At 40.9% G+C, this 8284-nt stretch overlaps 1 long non-coding RNA gene across 5 annotated transcripts; it reads right to left on the reverse strand.

Annotated features, from left to right (window-relative positions):
• Positions 1 to 1999: 1999 nt before the first annotated feature.
• Positions 2000 to 8036, reverse strand: LOC146375790 (uncharacterized). Of its 5 annotated transcripts, none has more exons than XR_014801867.1 (7): positions 7910 to 8036; positions 6792 to 6872; positions 4190 to 4946; positions 3548 to 3704; positions 3188 to 3295; positions 2961 to 3082; positions 2000 to 2818 (listed from the first exon to the last, which is right to left on the reverse strand). It is a non-coding gene; the product is annotated as an uncharacterized LOC146375790 (long non-coding RNA). The 5 variants fall into 5 exon arrangements; XR_014801868.1 differs by lacking the exon at positions 7910 to 8036 and adding an exon at positions 7414 to 7756 and having other exon boundaries at positions 2002 to 2818; XR_014801869.1 differs by lacking the exon at positions 7910 to 8036 and adding an exon at positions 7104 to 7189 and having other exon boundaries at positions 2002 to 2818.
• Between the last annotated feature and the right edge of the window lie 248 nt (positions 8037 to 8284).

An 8284-nucleotide genomic window follows, 5' to 3' on the forward strand; every position in this document is an offset into this window, starting at 1 on the left:
CCCGCCCCTGCACAATTACCAGCTGTCAGCTACTTAGAAAAGGATCCTGGTGTTATTTGTCTCTCAGAAACAGTTCATAACTTCCCTTCAACTCATTCATGTTAACTAAAAGGTAAACCTGTTTCTCCATCACAGCTCTGATGATTCAGTAAGGACATCTCCTGGTTTCATCTTCATGTTTCCCTCTCATCACATAACCAAACCGATATCATGACCAGCAGGTTTACAGCTGTGGCTCCAGCAAACATCAGCTGATACTAGAAATTAATATTAAATAAATTCTAACAACAGCTGATCAAGCTTAAAAGTGCTGCTGTTGTTTACCGCGACATCCGCTGGTTTCCTCTTTCTGGCGCAAAGTGGGCGATAAATAAACAAGAGAGAAAAGCCGATCAGCTGATCATTGATCAGTTTCATGATTGAAGTAGAAACAGGAGAGGGAGGGTGAGAGGATGAGAGAAGAAGAGGCAGCTGTGCAGCGTAAACACAGAATAACTCCAGCTTTGTGTCTTTTTCATTGTAGCTGAAGTCCGGGACAAACTGTGTTCCTTTTCACCTCAATACGAAACGCATGATATTTTCTCTGAATACGAGACGATTCCGTTTTTTACGGGACAGTTGGCAACTCTAATAATTAACCTTATGAACAAAATAAAGTTCAACATCAGTAACATAGCACCCACCCAGCTGTATAGAAACTCCGTCATGCTAGCTAGCACGCAGTACGAAAAAGTCAGCATAACGAAAATAAACTCCACCTAAACTTGGTTTATATCTGACCCAGATGGACTGCAGGTTATAACTTCTTACCTGAAGTTCAGTTCACCTGACACTCTCGGACCAGCGGCCGCTTCGGGTCTCTCCTCTTGCCTCCCTTTTCCTTCATCCACCTGCTGGCTTCCACCACTTGCTAATGTTATTGAATCTGTGGAAGCTCCGCGATAGCCACCACACGAAGTAACGAATAACGAGCCTATCTAAATCCCAGTAACGAGTAACGCGTTCCCGGTTTTGGCATAATAACTAGTTACCGTGCTCGTTACCACAATAATAACGTAGTTACTGTAACGCGTTACTTAATAACGCGTTAGTCCCAACACTGTATGCAAGAATCCTAGTTGGATTTTTGTTGTCACTCATGTTTTTGAACCAAATATTGAAAACAATTCTGCCAGGTGTACATTACCTTGTACTCAAGCATCCCAGGACAGAGCCCTGCCCCACCATGAGTCTGGGTGGATACGTGGTTATAATATAAAAGGACCGATACTGAATATGAATATTTCATGAAAATTGAATTATAATACAAATTAGTAATAAGGGTTTCTCTGCGCCCTTATCTACCCCATACTCAAAGAGCTGCGGGCAGAGAGGGTGACAGGAGAGGATGGCACTGAAGAGAAGATGCTCGGTTTCTGGAGTCTCCTGGTCCTGTCAGTATTAGTAGGATGCATCTGCTGTCTTCTCGTGGATGCTCACCTACCTTGACTCGTTCCAGCCTGGTATGGATTTCCCAACACTGCGGACAGTGGCCCACGTCAGAGACGTTTGATATTGATTACATATGTCTGAATTCCTAACCCTAACCCTAACCCTAGCTCAACAGACCACAATGCTCTGGACTGTCAGTATTATTACATGCTGTGAACATAAGTAGCTTTGATCACAGTTTATGTTGTAAAGAGAAGGAATATTGAAAAAAAGATCAACATTGTGATACTATTTCTTCCAAACTGACCAGAAACATGCTTGTCATACTCTCACAGCAAAGGATCAGACTCACTGTGCATGATGGCTCAGGCCAATGATGTCTGTTAGATTGTCAGTTGTTTAGTGTGCTTCTGTACAGTTAGGGTCACCATCTCTATTTCAGAATAATTAATATGCGGAAAACACTAAAAGTTGATTGTCTTCCAATATTCTAACATAATTAAAAAACTTTAAGTTTGTAAGTACATATTGTTACAGTCCTAATGCCAATATGATTCTTCATAACTCCTGCTTTGAAATACTGAACTTTAAAATTTACCTGATGAAAGATAATTTACAGTGGCACTCTGTCAGGATAATTCTGACTATAAGATCACTGTATTAATCTGAATCCTTCTGAAATGTGCTGTGAATGAATGCTGATGCAACTCACTGTGGGAAAGCTGTTAATAAAATGAATCTGTGACACATGCAACACATTCACAGAGGAAGAGAACAGAAAGGGAGGACACGCAGAGGCTGTGTTAAAGTCAGAAATCCAAATCTTTAGTCAAAAACAGGCGGTGGTTACAAACAGGAAGACAAGCAGTCCATCAAACAGTCTACAGCGTCAAACATTCAGAGAATTCAAACAGCAGTAAAAAATAACTGGACACTGAAAAACTTAAAGCAATGTGTGACGCAATAAAAGGAAGCAGCGCAGTATATTCACTGAATTATCATCAATTACAAAAGAGAAAAAGAGAAAAGGAGAAAAACTATGATTTCTAAGAAAATAAACCTTGATGGAAACATACAGAATGTAAACTATGTGAGTTTGGTGAACTTTGTTAGTAACAAATGAGGTAAAAACCCAAAACAGACAAAACACAGAAAGAGGCTCTCAGTATTCATTAATAATTAGAAAGCATCTAAACATTCTGGTCGTGGATTTTTACAGTCTTAGTTCCGCTCGCTGTCATCATTATAATCATCATAATCAATGGGTCCTGAGGTGGGCGGGACTGTCTCTGGTGATGTCACCATGAAGGAACAGCATCTGGCACGTGTTACTGAAACGTCCCAGTACACTGGTGTAGTTTCCTCTCCAGCTGTTTGACATTTGACACTTGAACATTAAGGGGAAGAAGAAGAAACAGTGTTAGGTCAGGTGACCACATGGTTTCTAAAGTAACTGACAGGAAGTAACCAGGCCGTTAGAAATGGATGGCATGTGCTTAGAGTTACTGGAGTTGGGTAACTCTACTTACCAAAAGCAGAAGCACACAGATGACAGATCAGATGCTGAATGTTGCAGGAACATGCTCATGTGTGGTGATCATTCAATGCTGCTCCGGCAGGTTAGACAGTCCAAGACTGATATACTGCCCATCTGAGAGTTTGAAAACACACATGCAAAGATTTATTTTGTATTACAGTCAAAGTTGGATGTTCATTTTTGTCCTTTAAAAATGTTTGTGTATTTGAAAGCACTAACATTTAAGGATGACTTGGATTGTCTCCTTTAAAGGGGAGACAAGTGAATCACTGATCCACGTCACTTTACCTGGATGATGACTCCTCTCCCCCTCACTCAGAAACACTCCTAATATAACCAAGCAAATAAATAATATTGAAGATTTACTTACATCATTACAAAAACAGGAAAAACATCTTCCTTTGATTCTATTTCTCCATTCCTGCTGAACATCAGGCAACAAATATCTCAATAAATCACAGTAAAATGTAAAGCACATATTTTCTCTGCTTTGTCTAACCTCCGCAGAGCCTCTGTCAAGAAAAACATATCTGTAAGCATAAAACAAATATACATTTCATAACACGTCACTGGACAAACCTCGGTCAGTTGATTTCCTCTGTGCAGTGCAGACGAACATCAGTCAGCAAGTCAAGGTGGTGAGATGGACTGGTGTCCTTTGTGACTCTGCTGGTTCTTCTGAGGAAACACCACCGTCTCTCCACACCGTCACCATCTGTGAGCACAAACTGCCGCTCTGCTAGCATGTAGGAAATCACATATCACACACACAAGGGTGAAGAAACATTAGAGCTCAACTTTGGATACTTTAGATCTAAACAGATCAAACTAGCTCTTAGTTTCAATAATCATTGAACAGACAAACAATGATACCATACTGATTCTGTATGAATACAATATGGTATTTTCAATACAGGTGTCAAATTAATTAATTAAAACTAATACAGATATATGTATATATATTTTTTTGATAAATTAGTTTGCTAAATTATAAGAATATATATTTTTTTCATTTAACAATTGCAACTGAAAGAAATTAAATATTGAACAAAAATATATTGTCACATTCTGAGCATGCTCAGCATGCTGACAGACTTGAAGTTGCTACAGATTTTAAGAAGTGATAATTATAGGGAAGAAACTTCTCTTTTTCATCCGTTTAATCAAACATTTGATGCCTTAGATGTCTCAGTCCTATAGCATTCTGCAACTACAACTAACCTGAAGCTTGGATTTGGCTGCAGGTGCCCCTGTACATCCTTCTCAACATGTGGGTACCATTTAATCACACTTCTTCCTGAGCTTTGCTTCATCACAAGACCAAAGGTGGCATCCCGTGTCACGGTCATATCATCATCCAGAAGAAACATTTGAAGAAACATCATGGAGAAGAAACATTTACGCGCCTCCTGGTTTTGTTTTCTGATCCTGTAAAAAGACTGAGGACAACAAAGCCCAGAGAACACGAGATACACAACATCCAACATTCAGACTCAACAGCCTCCATAAATGAAGAGCACCAGGTTGGTTCAGTTATAGTAGATATAAGCATACTTCACATTACTGGGTATGAATAATAATCAAGAGACAAACTTTAAAGATGCAGAGCATGATGTCCCATCATCAGACTGTAAACAAACATCCACCAGGCTTCTTTGTTGGCAAAATTGATGATTCTCCTATCAGGGATCAGTAGAGTGTATTAACCTGTGGTATAAGCAGCAGTCACTGAAATATTACTGTTTCCGATAAGAAATCTAGCACATAAAAGCCAGGGTGGGAGGGATCTCTGCAAACTGACTTAGTGTGAAGCTCAACAAAAATCTGACTCTCCAGTCACAGACAAACAAAAACCTCCAGCTGGGAGATAGAAAACGCTGTCTGGGTCTTGCTGGATGTTGCTGGTCAGAGTCCACACATTAGCAGAGTGCTTCTTGGTCCCACTGACCCATGTGGACAGTGACTGTGGAGAACTGTTCTGGAAAACAGAAAAGAGAATTAAAATAACAAAAAGCCAAACAGGATTTCCACAAAGACTATCTTGGAATCAGCAATCAAAAAAAAAACACTGGTTCATATTTCAATTAAATATGAACAGGTTCCTTAAATGTACGCAGTTCAGATCTGATTTAATTTAATTTCCTTCACACAGCACATTTGTCCAGGCTGACAGGTAAACATAGAATTAATCTCAGGTAACATGACTCATAGTAGAGATTCAGTAAGAAAGATTGCTAGCTCTAATATTATTACCACACAATCCAAGGACACACCAACAGCTCAGATTTCTAGAACTATTTAAACAAATGTCTTCTGAATATTCAATTCAGGTTCACAGTGGGAGGGTGGGGGGTGTCGTGGAATTTTTTAAATAAAGTCTGCAACACAGAAAGAGCTGTGATCAAGCTATTTATTACTGCGCACAGGAGAGCCAACACACATCAAACATCACAGTTCAGTCATGTCAGCCACAGAAGTGGTGCTCCTACTCCTTTATGCATTCCAAGGAAGAGGGAGGAAGTTACAAACTGATCCTACCACACTTCACGTGTCTCGCTATGAAACCTAACGGATCAATGGTTATGCTGTTTTGTGCCCTTGGCCTTATCAGCACCTATAAAGGGAGTTGTTTTCTCAAACTGCTGACGCTGAAGTAAGTTCATCTAGTTTTAGAAACTTTCACTGAACAGTCTATAACAGTGTCACAACTAAGCATATGCATAAGCACTTAAATACTTTAAATGAAAATATCAGAAAAATTCTATTACAGAGGCTAGAGCCTGTCCCAGTAGTCATAGGTAGAGCACACCTGGACAGGTCACCAGTCTGTCAGAGGACTAACACAGAGACAGACATCAGAGTAACAAATCTATTTAAAATGAATGTAAGTTTGCTGCAGCTGTATGTATGAACATGTGTTTCTGTGCTCACAGTCCACCTCTCAGGAACCTGCAGTTCATTTTTAGTCTACTTTAAACAGACCTCACAAAAGGCTGATGTGGCGGGATCAGTAGTCTGATTTAAGTACGATACCTTTGGCCAGGGATTAATCTGGTACATCGCTTCACTGCAGTCTTACGTATTTTCCCCACACCTGAATTAAAAAAAATACTGATACAAATAACAGCTTCAGCTGATGCAGCCCGACTCAATCCTAAATGTTCAGCACACAGAGACACAGGGGTACCGTTTAAAGTTTAGTGTTAACTTGAGTCACTGATCATTTGCAGTATTACAGAGTCTGGCAGTCTTTGCATGATGTCCACGTCACTGTACGTTTCTAGCTGACTCTCAGGTGTGACAGGTGTGCCAGCAGGAAAGAGTAATAATAACCTGCATCCTGAGGTTTTTCATGCAGGATTAAAGGAGCCAGGCTTTGTTCACACAGCTAGGATTGTATTTTACACTGACCCTGGGTCAGTATAAGTATCATACAGTTTAAACGAAGCACTGAAACTTGCACATATTTATTACAGATGCACTGAAGCTAATCGAGATATTTGCTGTCAATCTGTGGCTGCGATTAAACACTTTACTGGAAACTTTATTAACTAGTAACTTCATCAGTCATGACAGAAGCTAATATTTCTGTGCTAACATCGTTTAAACAGTAACAGCTTTACTACAATATAAGCTAACGTTTACACCGTAACTTTAAGCTAGCACCATAAAGATGGTAAAACACGTAATAATATCTACAAATGCATCTTAAAGCTGTTATATTAGCACTCGGTGTATTACTAACATAACCACATTAACATTATTGACACTCGCTGACTTTTAATAGTCATTCTATAAATGCTGTCTGTTTAAATGGTCTTACCTGTAAACACTGCTGTATCCACCGGATTCCAGCCAGAGTGGATTCTGGAGTCTTCCCACGCTCCTGTTAGTGATCCTCCATCTGGATGGATGATAACAACCTTCTGAACAATCTAGCAGGAGATGGTCCATATCTATGGGACTGATTTGTGCTAATAACGCCCATTGTATGGACTGATAACAGCCGAAGCGGGTGAATAAAGTCACCCAGTCGCTAGCTGTGCCATTACCCAGCATACAACAGCACAATATTAGGCACAGCACCACCACAGACATTTTCAGTGGTTTTGAATGCAGGACATGGTTATCTTACCTTGTAAAACGCATGACAATAAAACAGCTAACCACCATAAAATGGTATTGTGTGTGTATGTATGTGCATGTGTGTGCGTGTGTGTGTGGTGTGTGTGTGTGGTGTGCGTGTGTGTGTGGTGTGTGTGTGTGTGTGTGTGTGTGTGTGTGTGTGTGTGTGTGTGCGTGTGAGAGAGAGAGAGAGGGAGAGGGAGAGAGATCAAAGGCGTGCGTTTATGTTTTTTCTTGATCAAGAGTGAGCCTCCTCTCTCTTATTGGATGTATGGTATAGCATGTTTATTCAGGTGCACCTTTGAAGTCTATGAGAATACTTTGCAGCCTGGTCTGAGTGGTCATTTCTGCACAGACACAATGAAGCGTGCACTCAGTTTAGAGGAGGCTGTTGCTGCAGTTTTGCACTCTTCAGAAAGTGAAAACGATACCACAAGCAGTGGAGATACTTCTGACAGCGAAGAATTTTTGCCAGGCACCGAGGAGCTTTGCAGCTCGTGTGAGGAGGAGGAGGAGGAGAAGGAGGAAGAAGAGCAGGAGGAAGAGACAAGACTGGAGGATGGCCAGTGGAGATCTAAAAATGGAGAAATCATGTGGCAACCCACACATGAAGAGGTCCTGCCATTTTTTCCTCCCCCCATTTTAACCCCAGGACCAACCCATTATTCAATTCGTAGGATCAGCAGCCCTGTGAGCACTTTCCATCTTTTTTTTGCAGAGGACATTATGCAGCTAATCCTCCATTTCACCAACCTGCAGGGCAACAGGTCAGTAAAAGACTGGAAGGACATAGATGAGGAGGAGTTGCAGGCTTACATGGGGCTTGTGATGCTGGCTGGCCTGTACAGGTCTCAACATGAAACGACAACAAGCCTGTGGGATGGGGAGACAGGGCTCTTCTGTTTCCTGCTACCATGTCAAAAAAAAAGATTTGAGCAAATTAATCGGGCAATAAGATTCGATGATCGTCTCTCCCGTCCAGGTCGCTACAGGGGGGACAAGGCTGTGGTTTCCTACATCCCCAAGCAAAGAAAAAATGTTGTCTTATTGAGCACCAGGCACCGTGAGCTACAAATCCAGGACTCTGGGAAGAGAAAGCCCCACATCATCCTGGATTATAACAAATGCAAAGGGGCTGTGGATCATCTGGACCAGGTAAGCACAATTATAAGTCATTTATTTGCCAAATTG

The sequence above is a fragment of the Perissodus microlepis genome, chromosome 12, assembly GCF_051167445.1.
Source record: "Perissodus microlepis isolate ML-2025 ecotype Zambia chromosome 12, ASM5116744v1, whole genome shotgun sequence".
In the NCBI taxonomy this organism is placed as follows: domain Eukaryota; kingdom Metazoa; phylum Chordata; class Actinopteri; order Cichliformes; family Cichlidae; genus Perissodus; species Perissodus microlepis.